This window comes from Oryx dammah, unplaced genomic scaffold (assembly GCF_014754425.2).
Source record: "Oryx dammah isolate SB20612 unplaced genomic scaffold, SCBI_Odam_1.1 HiC_scaffold_5, whole genome shotgun sequence".
NCBI lineage: Eukaryota > Metazoa > Chordata > Mammalia > Artiodactyla > Bovidae > Oryx > Oryx dammah.
In genome coordinates this window covers 43,717,424-43,736,110 of record NW_024070189.1, presented here as the reverse complement: position 1 = coordinate 43,736,110, position 18,687 = coordinate 43,717,424, and the positions used below count along the sequence as shown (strand labels likewise).

The following is an 18,687-nucleotide window of genomic DNA, read 5'->3' as shown; positions in this document are numbered from 1 at the left end:
CTATTTAAAGCATATATCACATTAAAACTTCTACCTTTATTATGTAGTTGCTATACTCCTGTGGTAATCTGCCTTTAAGAAAATATGCTCTTTATTTAAGAATTGACTTACTGACATTTGAATATTCACTGTGCATTTATTTATTGGCTGAATGTTTTTGAATATGTTTATCGATCCTTTAGGACTTTAGTTTTCCCACATGTAAATGGAACTATAACACCTACCTTGTAAAGTTTCTGTAGTGTTTATATGGATAGATCTAATAGGACAGTTGTTTTGCACATAATAAATGTTTTCTATATGATATATATTTCCAGTATTGGCTATTTTATTAATAATATTGTAACTATAAAAAATCTTCTTGCAACTTGTTTTGGATTTTAAAAAAATTTTTAATTGCTGAACTTTTAAATTCAAGCATGCATTATATATCTTGATTTAATTAAAAAAATCAGTACTTTATGTTTCAAAATATGTTCCTTGGTCAAATCTATTAAGGTGGACAGATAGAAACACACAATGGTATTGCTTTTTGGCCTTTTGGACTAAGATTAAGTGTGGTATCTGTTCTCACCAGTTTAATATCTGATATGTCCTCTGTCTGAGGACAGTATATTAAATTTCTAAATAGGTTGCAAATATGTACTGCTTCAGTCCATCTATCTTTTTTTTCCCTTGAGGATTCAGACTGGCTCTCCTGCTTATGTTTTCGGTAGAGGAAAAACATATTTTTCTACAGATACACAGATAATAAAATTTACTGTTAACAATTTTATTCAAGTGGGAACAGTACATTTAAATGTGTGCATTAATGGGGGGTGGGGAAAGAAGCACATGGTCAAATCGGAAAAATAAGAAAGCATCAGATCATGAGGAACCTCATATGTCATGCTGACCATTTTGGATTTGATCCTGCAAGCAGTGGTTACCCATCAGGGATTTTGATCTGTGAGTGATGACGCACAAACAGTGTCTAGGGAAAATGAGTTTGACACAGGACACAAAGGAGACAGGTTGGGAAATTTAAACATTATCACTCATGTAGAAGTTGATAATTCCCTGTATTAGATCTCTCCATTGGAAGTGTGAAGGCAGGAAGAGACCTGCGAGGTCGCTACTAAGGAAGATAGAAAGTATTTGGTTAATGGATATGAGGGAGAAGAAAGAGATGAAAATAATTGTGGAGTTTTAAGCCTGAGTGATGAGGCTTGACAGCTTGACAGAAAAAGAGATTATCTAGAGGGCGACCTGGATATGGATAGGGAATCAGTTTGGATTTTGATCCTGTTTTACAAATTGTGAAAAAATGTGATAACAGGCAGATGTATTGACTCCTTTATACATAAATCAGTTGAATGAAAAATTTCAAGTACATTTAAATATAATTTCTTTAAAAATTCTACTGCTACCCATCCCTAGTATTTTTTTTTTTTTTTACTCTTCAATTTTATTCTTTGATGTATCAAGGTTCTTAGTTGCAAGCAAAAGAAACTGTTTCTGGTTGACTTAAACAGGGAAGGAGTTTATTAACGTAATATTGATTTGCTCATAGAATGTCTGGGAAGATTGGAGATCCAGGCTCAGAATATGTTTAGAAACGAGGGATAATGAGCAGCAGCCACATCCATGGTCAAAATCATGCTAAGAACCAGCCTGTGAAGACACTGCTGTCCCCCTGTGGCTTGTACTGTCACTGGTAATGGACAGAGAATGCCATCCCTGACTCTGATGTCTTTGGAAATTTGAAGCTTCTGCTGCCATTGTTGCTCCCACATCCATAATAGAGTCTCCTCTATTCCTGCCTATTTGTATCACTAGGCTGTTACTCAAAGACCAGGGTAGAGACAGCTGGTTGGGTAAGCCCATGTCATATCCCCTAGTGGAAAGATGTAAGGGTCTTGCTTATCACTGTAAAGGAAGGGTCTTGCTTTTCAGCCTTATGGTGAGAGATGGACCCTGCCTCCCACCAAGATTCCTAAGAAGGAACATTCGTAGTTATAGGAAGGACTTTCAGATACTTGGCAGCCAAAAAAAAGCGTATCAAACAAACTGAAGAACCAAAAACCAGTGTCTACAACACATGCCTGAAGTTATATTGTATATCACGAGAGCAGAGTATCTCTATAGAAATACTTTTTTTTCTTTCTTCTTCTTCTTCTTTTTTTTAGTTAGCTTCAAATACAGACACAGAATGTCCCAAGAATCAAAGCACTTGCAGTCATAGATAAAAAGGTCAGAAAATTGCCCGATATTTCATGGCTGGGGTTGCTCAAATTGCAGCCTATTCAGACTGAAACAGAGCACCATTTGACCTTTTCATGTGGCAAGATGTTGTATTAACAGAACTCCCTCTTTCTATGATATTTATGCCCTTCCATCCTTTCCTGCTTATTTGAATTCAGCTCCAAGAGGGGAAAAAATGAAGACAAAACATGTGGTTTGAAATTTCAGGTTGAGGGTGAACTGATTCAAAATTTGAATTTAGGGAGGAAAGACTTTTGTCTTGTGTATCTGATTAGAACATTGGACTGGGACTCAGAAAGCTCAAATCCCAATGTTGGGCAAGTCCTTTTCTCTCTCTTGACCCTCAATTCCTCCTTGATGGAGTCCTTGGATTTGGACTCAGGAAGAACCAGATTTGAACTCCCATTTACTGATTGGTGTAAACTTGGGACTATCATGCTCTTAGCTTCATTTGTTTTCATAGAAGGAATGGAAATATAATAGTACCTTCCTCATAAATGTATTATGTGAATTAAATAAAGCAAGATTTATGAAACTTCAGGATAAGATGGGATGGTTGTACCCTAGGTGGTCTCTAATGACTTCCTAGGTTTTGGAGAATCTGTTTCATTATAGTTTGCATAGTGATCCATACTGTTTGCGTATATGTGTATCTTACAGTGCATATATCCTAAAGTGGGTTTTAGAGGAACAGGTATTCTCAGAAAGAATAAAAGAGAAAATTTCATTTCTTCTTTTCTCTATTCCATGATCTATAAATATAGTTTCTTTTGAAATACTCAGAACAATACTCAGATGATAACTATGTTACATATTTAATACCCTTGGGAATCTGTGATCCAAATGAGGAAACCAGGAAGACAAAGTTCTACATTTATATGGGTTGAAATATAAAATAACCATTCAAGGCAGTGTCATGAGGAAAGAGTGGATGAAGAGGGAAGGGAATGGGTTACACTGAGCAGGGTAGACAGGGCCAGCTTCTTGGAATTCTAGAATTATTCCTTAACAAATGTAGTTGAATTTATAATTTGTGTCAGAGCATACTTTCTTAAACCTGCCAGATTTGAGATGTTTATATCCTTCCAAGGGTTGGGGGAAATGGCTGGTGTGATGGTTTTAAAGGCTATCAGCAAAATCTTTGACATGTTTCCCATCAAAAGATGGGACCTGATTCTCCTCCCTTTGAACATGCATTGTTTGGCTCTAGTGACTTCATTTTAATGAGGTGAATGACTTTGTTGATTTCTCAGTCTATTAGAAAAGGCAATTCAGCTTCCTGACAGATTCTCCCTCTTTTGGGATGATTACCCTGGAAACATTTATATGGTACAATACTATATGAAGTCATTGTATTTATTTTTAATGAATGGATGAATATAGTTATTCATTGTTTTTCTCCACCCAGTAAAATGTAAACTCTGTTAGATCAGGTGTTTCATCTTATGCTCCATCCAACATCTAGCTCAGGCCTGACACATACTCAGTGGGTATTTGCTGAATAAATGACTACGTGGTTGGGTAGACAGAAAGTTCTAGAGGCTAGAGTGACAGAGGTTTGAATACCATTAGCATATAGATAGTAAGCAATAAAAGTAGAGCAGATAATCAGGGAATAGTAGATAATCAGAGGATAATGTATGGATGAGGATCAAGGACTGGACTCATCAGATGTCCTGTGAGCTCACTAGCTTTCTCATAACTTGACTTAACAAAATCTCTTCTTTCACTTTAGAAGACAGCAGAGTGCTATGCTTGAGAGCAGGGATGCTGAAATCATACTGTCTGGGTTTGAATTCAAACTCTATAACTTACTATGTGATCTTAAGTGAAAGTGGAAGTTGCTCAGTTGTGTCTGACTCTTTGTGACCCCATGAACTATACAGTCCATGGAATTCTCTAGGCCAGAATACTGGAGTGGGTAGCCGTTCCCTTCTCCAGGAGATCTTCCCACCCTAGGGATAGAACCTAGGTCTCCCACATTGCAGGTGGATTCTTTACCAGCTGAGCCACAAGGGAAGCCCAAGAATACTGGAGTGGGTAGCCTATCCATTCTCCAGGGGATCTTCCTGACCCAGGAATCCAATCGGGGTCTCCTGCATTGCAGGTGAATTCTTGACCAACTAAGCTATCAGGGAAACCCGCATGTGAATCCTTTCTCCAGAGGATCTTCCCAACCCAGGGATCGAACCCAGGTCTCCCACATTACAGGTGGATTCTTTACCAGCTGAGCCACCAGGGAAGCCCATGTGATCTTAACCCAGCCCTTTAACCTTAATGAGTCTCTGAATTTCTTTGTATCAATGGAACTAATGATAGTACCTAGCACATAGGGACTTTTCTTTATCTAGGACTTGTAAGAGTTGATATAGATTATAGCCTAAAATCCTATAAGCCTTAAATAAAAATTGGTTATTATTATTATTAATATTGTTGTTTAGTTGCTAAGTTGTGTCCAACTCTTTTGCAACCCCATGGACTGTAGCCCTCCAGGCTCCCTTGTCCATGGGATTTCCTAGGCAAGAGTACTGGAGTGCCATTTCCTTCTCCAGGGGATCTTCTAGACCCAGAGGTTGAATGTCTCCTGCTTGGCAGGTGGATTTTTTTTGTTACTACTGAACTACCTGGGATGCCCATTATTATTATTATTCCTATTATTAAGGATAAAGACATTGACCGAAGGGAAAGACTGTAGTAAAAATACAGACATTTATATAGTAATTTATACTTTCTGAGGTGCTTTTTCATTTGTCAACTCATTCAGTTTTCACAACTGAGCATATAGGATATCATTATCTCTACTATTTTTTAAGATATTAATAAATGGAAAAACTTGGGCAAGAACCCAGATGATATATTTCTCAAGTCCAGTGGTCTTTCAGAATGAGGAATCAGAAGGAGAATATCAAGTACAAAGATTTAGAACTGACATTCACCCATTTTGGATAAAAGTGATTTACCCCTGGAACAGTTTGGTGCCAAGCCTTTGAATTATATATATCCTAAAAATTTCCAGCATTTAGTGGAAGAACATCACTCTGCCATGGTTTGTTTGGACTGCAACACTGGAGCAGTTGAAATTAATCTTTTTTATTCCTTCATTCAACAGGTACTTGTAGAGCTTTGTGCTAGGCACTATGTGGGATACAGAGAAGTACAATTTATAGATTCTGACCTTTAAGTTTTCATTGCTTAGTTGAGATGAGGGGAGGGTAAAGACACACAATCTGAAGCCATAGCTTGATAGAGTAGAGTCTAAACTTTGAGTATATGTGTTTGAAGTTTAGGGAAACTTATATGAAATATGGGCCATATTTCCTCTTAATCAAGCAAGCATCACTTGGCAGATAAGCTATTAATCATTGCTTTCTTGTCATGAACTGACTTGTTCAGCATGGGGAGGAGATTGTTCAAGGTACTAGAGACTTTTTCTCATCATGTATTATGACATATAGTTCCTGCGTGTGAGACAGGAAGGTGGGCAGACAACAAGACCAGGTGAGCCCATCCCCAGGTCACTGCTTTCAAACCTCACTTTGACTTTCGGGGGCAGAAGAAAGGCAGTTAATTCCTTCCTTTAACAAACATTGACTGAATGCCTCCTTTGAAGTGAAGCACTGTGATACATGCTGGAAAGATCAGCATGAGAATAAGGGCTTGTTCCTGTCTTCAAGGAGCTCATAGTGCAGAGGCAACATTATAGAATCATAGCACTGCTCTTTTATAAAATTTTTCTTTATTTTAATTGGGGGATAATTGCTTACAATGTTGTATTGGTTTCTGCCACATATCAACATGAAACAGCCATAGCTATACACATGTCGCCTCTCTCTTGCACCTTCCTCCCACCCCGTCCCACCTCTCTAGGTTGTCACAGAGCACTGCTCTTGAGTCACACTGCCTGTGCTTGTGTTAAGTTTCTACCACTTAGCAGCTGCGAGACCTTGGGCAAATAAGTTAACTGCTCTGTGTCTTGATTTCCCAGCTTAGGAAATGGGTGTAATCATGGTGACAATTTTAAAAAACCAATTATTTATTTATTTATTTATTTTTGGCTGTGTTGAGTCTTCGTGGCTGCACGTGGTTTTCTCTAGTTGCAGTGAGCTGGGACTAGTCTCTAGTTGCAGTGTGTGCTAGCTTCTCATTGTAGTGCCTTTTCTTGTTGCAGAACATAGGCTTTAGGGTATGTGGGCTTTGGTATTTACACCCTTTGGGCTCAGTAGTTGCTGTACATGGGCCTAGGAGTTGTGGTGTGCAGACTCAATAGTTGTGGACATGGGCTTATTTGCCTCATGGCATGTGGAATCTTCCCACACCAGGGATTGAATCCATATCCCCTGTATTGGCAGGTGGATGCTTAACCACTGAACCACCAGGGAAATCCAATGGTGAGATTAAATGAGCTATTCCATGTATCCCATAGCACTATGCCAGGCATGTAATAAGTATGTAATAAACATTAGCTGTTATTATTCAGTTCAGTTCATTTCAGTCTCTCAGTCATGCCCGACTCTTTGTGACCCCATAAATCACAGCACGCCAGGCCTCCCTGTCCATCACCATCTCCTGGAGTTTACCCAAACTCATGTCCATTGAGTCAGTGATGCCATCCAGCCATCTCATCCTCTGTCATCCCCTTCTCCTCCTGCCCCCAAAACCTCCCAGCATCAGAGTCTTTTCCAATGAGTCAACTCTTTGCGTGAGGTGGCCAAAGTATTGGAGTTTCAGCTTTAGCATCAGTCCTTCCAATGAACACTCAGGACTGATCTCTTTCAGAATGGACTGGTTGGATCTCCTTGCAGTCCAAGGGACTCTCAAGAGTCTTCTCCAACACCACAGTTCAAAAGCATCAATTCTTTGGCACTCAGCCTTCTTCACAGTCCAACTCTCACATCCATACATGACCACTGGAAAAACCATAGCCTTGACTAGATGGACCTTTGTTGGCAAAGTAATGTCCCTGCTTTTTAATATGTTATCTAAGTTGGTCATAACTTTCCTTCCAAGGAGTAAGCGTCTTTTAATTTCATGGCTACAATCACCATCTGCAGTGATTTTGGAGCCCCTCAAAATAAAGTCTGACACTGTTTCCACTGTTTCCCCATCTATTTCCCATGAAGTGCTGGGATATATATATATATATATATATATTGAAGTGATGAGATATTACTAGTATACAAAAGTATATAGAGGGGTTTCACTTCTACTTAGGATAAAAAGTTGGAAAGAACATCATCCCCATTCTAAGACTGAGAAAAATTCAGCTAACTACAAAATCAGAGCTTGTTTTTTGACCTATTAGAGAGCTGAGGTCACAGAGCAAGCAAATTCTGTAATGGAAGACATTTCTCCAGGGAGAAATTGGACCAGTGGACTGTGACATTTTCTGTGACAGTAAACAAGAGAGGATGCTGCCATACAGATGAGTGAGGAGACATTTTGTGAGCGTTTAGCTGAATATGGGCTAGCATGAAATAAGAGAAATTGTGGACTTCCTTATACAAGAGGAGTTTGGACCCTTCTCAGGCTCTCTTTTATAAATCTTCACCAGGGGTTCACAAGAAAGTCTGGGATCAGGGCAAGAGACTAGAGAAATCCATCCTCACTAAAGCAGATATGGAGGAGGAGATTAGCTCCAATGAGAAAGGTACAAAATCCTGCTTCCCAGAACCATATGTCCTACAGAGCAAAAGACTTAAACTGCTGTGAAAGGGCAGCATTGTGTAACGCTCGGAAATAGCTGAGGAGCCATTATTGCTAGATGAAAAGGTGGAAGTGTGAAAGATCAGGTCTAAGTGCATGAGCCCATTTCTAGCCTCTCCTGATTTACATTTGCTAGATTAATTCAATTCCTGACACTGATGACCTGACCAAAGAAGTGGCATGTCTGCTTCCAAGCATGAGTGCTATTAATCTCATTGCTCTATGTAAAATATCTGACATTTGGTAAATAATTATGGCTAATTTTAATAATTAATCAATCATAATAGCAAAAAAGAAAAAACATTATTGAGAGAAAAAACAATCAGCAGAGTCAGACTCAAAGATGACTAAGATGTTAGAACAATCATTCAGGAACTTTAAAACAATTATAGTTAATGTTAAAGGATCTAGTGGAAAATGTGGATAATGTATATGAACAGATAGGAAATTTCAGTGGAGAGGTCAAAACTATGAGAAAGAGTCTCATGGAAATGCCACACACACACACACACCCACACCCACACACACACACACCCACACCCACATACCCACACCAGAAATAAAGAATTCTTTTGATGGGCTCAGTAGTAGACTTGACCCAGCTGAGGAAATAATCAATGACCTTGAAGATAGGTCAATAGGAATTACTCAAATTGTAGCACAGTGAGAAAAAAGTAACAATATCCCAAAGCTATGAAAGAACATCAAATGTTTTGACATTTTATAATTGGAAAATATGGAGAGAGAAGAGAAATATTTGAAAATATAAGATTGAGAATATTCTCAAAATAATTAAAGGTACCAAATAAAGATCTAGGAAGCTCAGAAATCTCAAGTGAAGATATCTTTCAAGATTGAAGGTAAAATACATTTTTTCCCCAAATATTCAACATCTGAAAAGAATTTATCACTAGTAGACCTCTGCTACAAAAGATGTTAAAAAATATTCAGGATAAGTAATATGATATCAGACAGAAACTTGAAAAAATTAAAACAGTAAAAATGAAGATAAATATAAATTTTATTTCTTATTCAGTCTAAAAGATAACTGTCTAAAGTAAATATGATAATAATGTATTTTGAAGTGTAATGTATATAAAAATAAAATGTATAACAACAACGTCACAAAGAATGGGAGGGGGAAGTTGGAAATAGGTTATTGTAAGAGTCTTATTCTATGTGAGTTAATATATAATATTTAAAGCTAGACATAAATCCTGCAGCAGTAACTAAAAATATTATAAAGAGGTATAAGTAATAAACAAATAGTAGGGGTAAAAGAATTAAAGAAAATAGTCAATACAAAAATATAAATATGTAAAAGTTAAGATTATTTGGAGGAAATGGTGAGAAGTCTGGTAAAGATGTTGGAAAGATGTATGGAAAGTGTCTGGTAAAGATGTATGAAAGTATGATGTGAGCACAGAGTGTAACAGAAGTTTGAAAAGAAGGCATCTAAGAGCTTGATTATGAACAGCTTTATGAAGTAGTCTAGGTTAGTGATGTGTGTGTTATAAGTTGTTTCAGTAGTATTCGACTCTGCAATCTCATGAACTGTAACCTGCCAGGCTCCTGTGTCCATGAGAATCTCCAGACAAGAATACTGGAGTGGGTTGCCATGCCTTCCTCCAGGGGATTTTCCTGACCCAGGGACTGAACCTGCGTCTCCTGTATCTCCTGCTTTGCAGGCGGATTCTTTACGGCTGAGCCACCAGGGAAGCCCTAGGTTAGTGATACTGACTATTTAAAAAAATAAAGTTTTTTTCCATCAGTTTTAATAAAATAAGCATTTTCACCTAAGATGATTTTGTGGAGCTTTTCTCATTTTGAAATTTTATTTATTTTTAATTTTTGGCTGTATTGGGTCCTCATTGCTTTTTCTTTTTTGCACAAGCTTTGTCTAATTGTGGAGCATGGGGGCTGCTGTTTGTGGGGCTCTGGCCTCACATTGAGGTGGCTTCTCTTGTTGCAGTGCATAGACTTAGGCACGTGGGCTTCGGTAGTTGCGGCTCGTGGGCCCTAGGACACTCAGGCTCCATTACTTGGGGTATGTGGGCTCAGCAGTTGCGGCCTGTGGGTTCTAGAGTGGGCTCAGCAGTTGTGGCGGATGGACCTAGCTTTCTGTGGCATGAGAAATCTTCCTGGACCAGGGATCTAACCTGTGTCCCTGGTACTGGCAGGTGGACTCTTACACACTGCACCTCCAGGGAAGTCCAGACACAATTTCTTTAAATGATACATTTTGCTTGTGATAAGTTTGTGAGGTTCACAAAGATGCCTGAATGTCATTTTCTTAAGGAGGGCAAGTTAATTCATTTCAGACTTTTGAAGGAAGTGTAGCTTAATCACATGTATGAGGCTTGTTTTCAAATAACCTGATTTATGTTAGATACCTGTTTTTTGCTTCTTCATGGAAGGCTGTGTTCCAGTCCATCACAGGTGTGTACATTGTTTTATATGACTTATGTTTCGTTGGAAATAAATAATTCAGAACTAAATGCTTTTTATTTAGGACTAATTATTTATCATTATTTTTAATCTTACATAAAAATAAAGATGTTTTTTATTCCAAGGTTGAAGTGATACGGTATTTGTTGTAGAAAAGAGGAAGATTGAAAACCTAAAAAAATAGAAACTCAGTCATTATATGTAGAGAAAATCTGTTGCTTTTCTTATATACATTTTTCCAGTTCCTTTCTATTATGTGGCACAATACTCTAAGCCAAATGGTTTGGGTGGGATGGATATAACTTGGGGCTTGAAGGACAGTTTCTGAAGGGCATAGGCCATTCAGCATATCCTACTCACGTGGTCAGGGCTTCCAAGGGGGCGCTAGTGGTAAAGAATCTGCCTGGCAATGCAGGAGACGCAAGAAATGCAGGTTCGATCCATGGGTCAGGAATATCCCCTGGAGTAAGAAATGACAAACCTACTCCAAAGTTCTTACCTGGAAAATTCCATGGGCAGAAGAGCCTGGCATGCATACAGTCCATGAGGTTGCAAAAAGTCAGACACGGCTGAGCGACTGAGCAGCCCCATAGTCACAGTGATTGACTCTAGGATGTGCAGATAATTCAGGAGAGACCAATTAAGAAAAGACAAAATCCTGTGATTTTAAGTTATCCAGTGAGCAGATTCTTTTCATGTAAACATGAATGTTCTAAAATATCAAGAAATTGTGAGAGTCTGGGATCACATTGAGACTTGGGAAACTCTCCTGCAAGTTGATCAGTCAGTAGCCTAATTTATCGCCTTTTAAAATTTAACTCGATTGGAATGGCTTTGCAACTGAAAGCATCCTGTGTGTGCAACCAGCAGTTTCAGTTAATTGGATCTCCCTTCATTCTGTCTTCTTTCCCTTGTTCAAACTCCTTACACATTTTTAATCCCTCCCTTCACTCTTCTTGGACATCATTTCTAGCCTTCTTTTGGATAAAAGGTCAGTGGTCTCCCCATTTTCTCACAGGTATCACTTATTCCAATTGACATTTACACTTGAGTAAACGTAAACTTCTCTGACCTTTTTTAAAAGCAAGATTTTTAAAGAGATATTTTCTCTGTTTTAAAACAGTACGTTATTGTTGCTTTTCTTTGTAAAAGGCCACATTGCTCCTTCCAGACTTTTTGGATACTTTGTCTACCCATTTACATTTTCTTTCCCTTCTTTAAAATGGAGATCTGCTCCTTCTCTTTCTTCCCCAGTGTGGGATGCAGGTGTTTCGTAGACACATGGGAGCCACTTAACAGTAAGTTTAAAAAATATTTAGTCATTTCCACACACCATTCTTAGTCATGTGAAATAAATATGGGAATATGTCAGCCCTTAAATATTCCATCTAGTGGTGAAAGTGGAAAACAACAGATGTAGGTATTCGAATGGGAGAACATACTACTAGATATAAGTTTAAGTCTAGCCTAGTTCAAATATTCTTTTCAGTTTGAGAAAGATACGTTTAGCCCTTCTCCTGGCTAAATTTTGGTAATCCATCTGCAAAAGATTATTAAGACATAGATTCAGAGTTCATCTCTCAAGATTGATACCAAGAACATTTTCAGTCAGTCTGTCTGTAAGTGATTTCAAATTCCTCTTGCCATTTGGGGATAGTGTTTCTCACTTGACCTCTTGTCTGTGGTTCAGCTCCATCCAGCACTTCCTATAGCCCCCTCTCTTTCTATGGCATCTTAGGTTATATCTCCTCCAGGCACCATGCCCTCCGTATGCTTTATTCCCATTATCTCATTAAGTCTTATAATGACTCTAAAAGATGTGTTAAAGATGAGCATTATCAAACTATATGAGGAAATCTAAGTTTGGAGGTGTATGAACTTGCTTGGTACCCCTAGACTCATGAGTGGTAGAGCTGAGGTCCACACTATTTGTCTGAGAATAGAACCCACATGGTTTCATTGAGTTAGACAAGGCTGTGGTCCATGTGATCAGTTTGATTAGTTTTTTGTGAATTTGGTTTTCATTTTGTTTGCCCTCTGAAGATAAGAAAAAGGCTTATGGAAGCTTCCTGATGGGAGAGACTGACTGTTGGGGAAACTGGCTCTTGTTCTGATGGACAGAGCCATGCTGAGTCCATGCCTGTGTGGGACATTTTGAAGGAGGTTGCCATTAACTTCATTACCTCCGCCACAGTTTGGCCTCAGGGCAAACAGGTCAAACAACAGGGCGGGAACACAGCCCCATCCATCAACAGAAAATTGGACTAAAGATTTACTGAGCATGAACTGTGGTGGAGGTAATGAAGATAATGACTACCTCCTTCAAAAGGTCCCCTGGACGCACTGCCACACTCAGTGCCCACAACCTTGCAGTAGGTCACTGCTGACCCACACCTCTGCCAGGGACTCTTGTACACTCACAGGCAAGTCTGGGTCAGTCTCTTGTGGGTCACTGCTCCTTTTTCCTGGACCCTGGTACCCATAAGGTTTTGTTTGTGCCCTCCAAGAGTCTGTTTCCCAGTCCTGTGTAAGTTCCATAATCAAAACCCACTGGAAACAGTGAGAGACTATCTTTTTGGGCTCCAAAATCACTGCAGATGATTTTGACTGCACCTATGAAATTAAAAGATGCTTGCTCCTTGGAAGAAAAGCTATGACCAACCTAGAGAGCATATTAATAGCAGAGACATTACTTTGCCAACAAAAGTCCGTCTATATAAAGCTGTGGTTTTTCCAGTAGTCTTGTATGAAAGTGAGAATTGGACTATAAAGAAAGCTGAGCAGTGAAGAATTGATGCTTTTGAACTGTGGTGTTGGAGAAGACTTGAGAGACCCTTGGACTGCAAGAGATCAAAGCAGTCAATCCTAAAGAAAATCAGTCGTGAATTTTCATTGGAAGGAGTGATGTTCAAGCTGAAACTCCAATACTCTGGCCACCTAATGCAAAGAACTGACTCTTTTGAAAAGACCCTGATGCTGGGAAAGGTTGAAGGAGAGAGGAGAAGGGGACAACAAAGGTTGAGATGGTTGGATGGCATCACTGACTCAATGGACATGAGTTAGAGTAAGCTCTGGGAGTTGGTGATGGACAGGGAAGCCTGGTGGGCAGCAGTCCCTGGGGTCACAAAGAGTCAGACACAACTGAGCAAATGAACTGAATTGAACTGAAGAATCCATATGCTAACTGTGGTTGAGGACTCCCTTCACTTACACTGAGGGTCCGAAGCTGATAAGGCAGATGACTCAGAATGAATATATAAACATTTTACATGGGATTAATTCATAAGGCAAAGGCCAATCTCCCTTGGATTGACTTCATGCTGCTTTGGTAGTCCACTGGGGAGGAGCGGGGTGGGAGCCTGGTACTCATATGATGGCAATCTGCAGGGGTCAGCTCCTCCTGGTGTGCTATTTTCCATCAAAAACTCTTTGAGTTTTTGGGAAACTAAAGAGTCTCCCCAAGTGTTTTCTTTAATGTTTTAAATATCTTTTCCCTAACATTCAGTTCAGTTCAGTCACTGGGTTGTGACTGAAATCTTTGCGACCTCATGGACTGCAGCATGCCAGGCTTCTCTGTCCATCACCAACTCCCAGAGCTTGCTCAAACACATGTCCATCAAGTAGGTGAGGTCATCCAACCATCTCATCCTCTGTCGTCCACTTCTCCTCCCATCTTCAATCTTTCCCAGCATCAGGGTCTTTTCCAGTGAGTCAGTTTTTTTTGCATCAGGTGGCCAAAGTACTGGAGGTTCAGCTTCAGCACCAGTCCTTCCAATGAATATTCAGGACTGATTTCCTTTAGGATTGACTGGTTGGATCTCCTTGCAGTCCAAGAGACTCTCAAGGGTCTTCTCTAACATCACAGTTCAAAAGCATTAATTGTTTGGCACTCAGCTTTCTTTATGGTCCACTCTCACATCCATACATGACTACTGGAAAAACCATAGATTTGATTAGTCGGACCTTTGTTAGCAAAGTAATGTCTCTGCTTTTTAATATGCTCTATAGGTTGGTCATAGCTTTTCTTCAAGGAGCAAACATCTTTTAATTTCATGGCTGCAGTCACCATCTGCAGTGATTTTGGAGCCCCCCAAGATAAAGTCTGTCACTGTTTTCATTGTCTCCCCATCTATTTACCATGAAGTGATGAGACTGGATGCCATGATCTTAGTTTCTTGTATGTTGAGCTTTAAGCCAACTTTTTCATTCTCCTCTTTCACCTTCATCAAGAGGCTCTTTAGTTCTTCTTTGCTTTCTGCCATAGGGGTGGTGTCATCTGCATATCTGAGGTTATTGATATTTCTCCTGGCAATCTTTATTCCAGCTTGTGCATTTTGCATGATGTACTCTACATATAAGTTAAATAAGCAGGGTGACAATATACAGCCTTGACGTACTCCCTTCCCAATTTGGAACCAGTCTGTTTTTCCATGTCCATTTCTAACTGATGCTTCTTGACCTGCAGACAGATCTCTCAGGAGGTGGGTAAGGTGGTCTGGTATTCCCATCTCTTTCAGAATATTGCATGGTTTGTCATGATCCACACAGTCAAAGGCTTTAGCATAGTCAGTGAAGCAGATTTTTTTTGGAATTTCCTTGCTTTTTCTATGATCCAGCCTACGTTGGCAACTTGATCTCTGGTTCCTTTGCCTTTTCTAAATCCAGGAAGTTCTCCATTCAAGTACTGCTGGAGCCTAGCCTGAAGTATTTTGAGCAAAATCTTGCTGCCATGTGAAGTGAGTGCAATTGTATGGCAATTTGAATCTTCTTTGGCAGTGCTTTTCTTTGGGATTGGAATGAAAACTGATCACACTGGTGAGTTTTCCAAGTTTGCTGGCATATTGAGTGCAGCACTTTCACAGCATCATCTTTTATGATTTGAAATAGCTCAACTGGAATTCCATCACCTCCACTAGCTTTGTTCATAGTGGTGCTTCCTAAGGCCCACTTGACTTCACACTTCAGGACGTCTGGTTCTAGGTGAGTGATCACACCGTCATGATTATCTGGTCATAAAGATCTTTTTTGTATAGTTCTTCTGTGTATTCTTGCCACCTTTTCTTAATATCTTCTGCTTCTGTTAGGTCCATACCATTTCTGTCCTTTATTGTGCCCATCATTGCATGAAATGTTCCCTTGGTATCTAATTTTCTTGAAGAGATCTCTAGTCTTTCCCATTCTATTGTCTTCCTCTATTTCTTTGCATTGATCACCGAGGAAGGCTTTCTCATCTCTCCTTGCTATTCTTTGGAACTGCATTCAAATGGGTATATCTTTCCTTTTCTCCTTTGCCTTTCACTTCTTTTCTTTTCACACCTATTTGTAAGGTCTCCTCAGACAATCATTTTGCCTTTTTGCATTTCTTTCTTGAGGATGGTCTTGATCCCTGTCTCCTGTACAATGTCATGAACCTCTATCCATAGTTATTTAGGCACTCTGTCTATCAGGTCTAATTCTTAGAATCTATTTCTCACTTAGTCATAAGGGATTTGATTTAGGTCATACCTGCATGGTCTAGTGGTTTTCCCTACTTTCTTCAATTTAAGTCTGAATTTGGCAATAAAGAATTTGAGCTGAGCAAGCTCCCGGTCTTGTTTTTGCTGACTGTATAGACCTTCTCCATCTTTGGCTGCAAAGAATATAATCAACCTGATTTTGGCATTGACTATCTGGTGATGTCCATTTGTAGAGTCTTCTCTTGTGTTCTTGGAAGAGGGTGTTTGCTATGACCAGTGCGTTCTCTTGGTAAAACTCTGTTAGGCTTTGCCCTGCTTCATTTTGTACTCTAAGGCCAACTTTGCCTGTTACTTCAGGTATCTCTTGACTTCCTACTTTTGCATTCCAGTCCCCTATAATGAAAAGGACATCTTTTTTGGGTGTTAGTTCTGGAAGATCTTCTCGGTCTTCATAGAATTGTTCAACTTCAGCATTACTGGTCGGGGCATGGACTTGGATTACTGTGATATTGAATGGTTTGCCTTGGAAATGAAAAGATCATTCTGTCGTTTTTGAGAATGCATCCAAGTATTTCATTTTGGACTCTTTTGTTGACTATGATGGCTACTCCATTTCTTCTAAGGGATTCTTGCTCACGGTAGTAGATATGATGGTAACTGAGTTAAATTCACCCATTCCAGTCCATTTTAGTTCACTGATTCCTAAAATGTTGACGTTCACTCTTCCCATCTCCTATTTAACCACTTCCAATTTACCTTGACTCATGGACCTAATATTCCAGGTTCCTATGCAATATTGTTCTTTACAGCATTGGACCTTGCTTCCATCACCAATCACATCCACAATTGGGTGTTGTTTTTTCTTTGGCTCTGTCTCTTCATTATTTCTGGAGTTATTTCTCCACTGTTCTCCAGTAGCACATTGGGCACCTACTGATCTGGGGAGTTAATCTTTCAGTGTCTATCTTTTTCCTTTTCATACTGTTGTTGGGGTTCTCAGGGCAGGAATACTGAAGTGGTTTTCTATTCCCTTCTCCAGTGGACCACATTTTGTCAGAAGTCTCCAAGATGTCCCGTCTGTCTTGGGTGATCCTGCATGACATGGCTTATAGTTTCATTGAGTTAGACAAGGCTGTTGTCCATGTGATCAGTTTGATTAGTTTTCTGTCATTTCCCTATTGTTACGTCCTTTTATTTATAAGGTCTGTTGCTCCCAGATACTATAAACTTCAAACTGAGATACTTCATATATCCAGAAGTATTACCAACAAATCATTCAGAATAAAAACCAACTTGAGCATCAGACTGTTATTGAGAGAAGGGGCTCCCCAAGCAACTAACCTAGTGTTCCCAGGAAACTGTAACCTCTACCTTTTTTCTTATTTGGGGGTTCTTTTGATTTTGTTTATTTTCTTTCCTTTATACTCAAGAGAATATGAGAACTCTTAGGTTCCTAAGCTGAATCTTGTCAGTGACATGTCAGCTAAAGCTTTTCATTCTTTCTTAACCCACAGACAATTCTGCACTTCCCTTTTCATTCCTCTATTTCCATATCAGGAGTCCCTATCTTTGGAAGATCTGGCCAATAACATGTCACAGCACCCTTTTTTGAAGAGCTCATTGGTAGACATGTTTGATCACTCCTGATATGTCCTTGAGGCCACACAACAGAACCACTTAGAGCAGAGTCATGCAGCCAGAATGACCATAGGTTTGGATCCAAAGGCTAAGAAAACTTCATCCTTCCATATCTACTGGAGTTTCTCATTTCCCATCTAGTCTGGCCATCCAGGCTTTTAGCAGATACTCCTCTATAGAGTTACAACTGCCAGGACTAGAAGCACAGTAGAGATCTGAGAGCCATCTGTAGAAAGGGGACATCTCACCCATCACCTTTTTAGGATTCTGACTCTTTGTGAGGCAAGAATATGGGGCATGATGGAATGAAGTTCTTGTTGGATTCATCTTTGATGCCAGGCTAGTGGCAGGGTGCTTGCTGTTCTTGGTTCAGAGGAAACTTTGAGCAGTCAGTCTTTGCAGACTAGAGGGATGCTTCTCATTAGAAAAGCCCAAGTTGCCTGTCTTGACATGATGGGGTTTTTCCCATGGATACCCTCCTCCTGGAAGGGATGAGCAGAGAGGTCAGCTCTTCTTCTGGGTGTGTGCACAGGTGGGTCATCAGCCCACAGTTCACAAAGAATCAACTCACAAAGGCTTAGATTTCAACCTTTGTGAGATTTAAAATCTTTGTTTGCCTAAGAAATCCTCCTGTTAGACATTCACTTGATCTGACTTAAAATCCTTGGGTATATTTTTATAAGGGCTGTCTGAAAGTGAAGTGAAAGTGTTATTCACTCAGTCATATCTGACTCTTTACAACCCCATGAACTGTAGCCCACCAGGCTCCCCTGTCCATGGAATTCTCCAGGCAAGAATACTAGAGTAGGTTGCCATTTCCTTCTCCAGGGGATCTTCCCCACCCAGGGATCAAACCTGGGGCTCCTGCATTTCAGTACATTTGAAAACTAGGCTAAGTTAGGTTCTTCAGGGGAATAGCTAAGCAATGTTTGGTTAATATTTCATTAACAAGTCCTGGTTTGTGCAAAAAGCTATCTCATGAGTCTAATGTAGAAAAGGACACCAACGAAGGGAACAATACAGAGTGAGGGTTTTCTGGAGGGTGTTTTTAAAATAATTTTATTTCAACACCTAGTTAAAGTGAGAGAGAATGCCTTCATAATGATTCATTAACACAAACCATGAGAGAGGAAAAGTATTGCTGTTGTCAATTTCATGACATGCTACTCTGACTTAATGAGCAAACTGCATTTCTCAT

General features: G+C 39.6%; 1 pseudogene; it reads left to right on the top strand.

Annotated features, from left to right (window-relative positions):
* Positions 1-524: 524 nt before the first annotated feature.
* Positions 525-728, top strand: LOC120864961 (annotated as a pseudogene).
* The last annotated feature ends 17,959 nt before the right edge of the window (positions 729-18,687 follow it).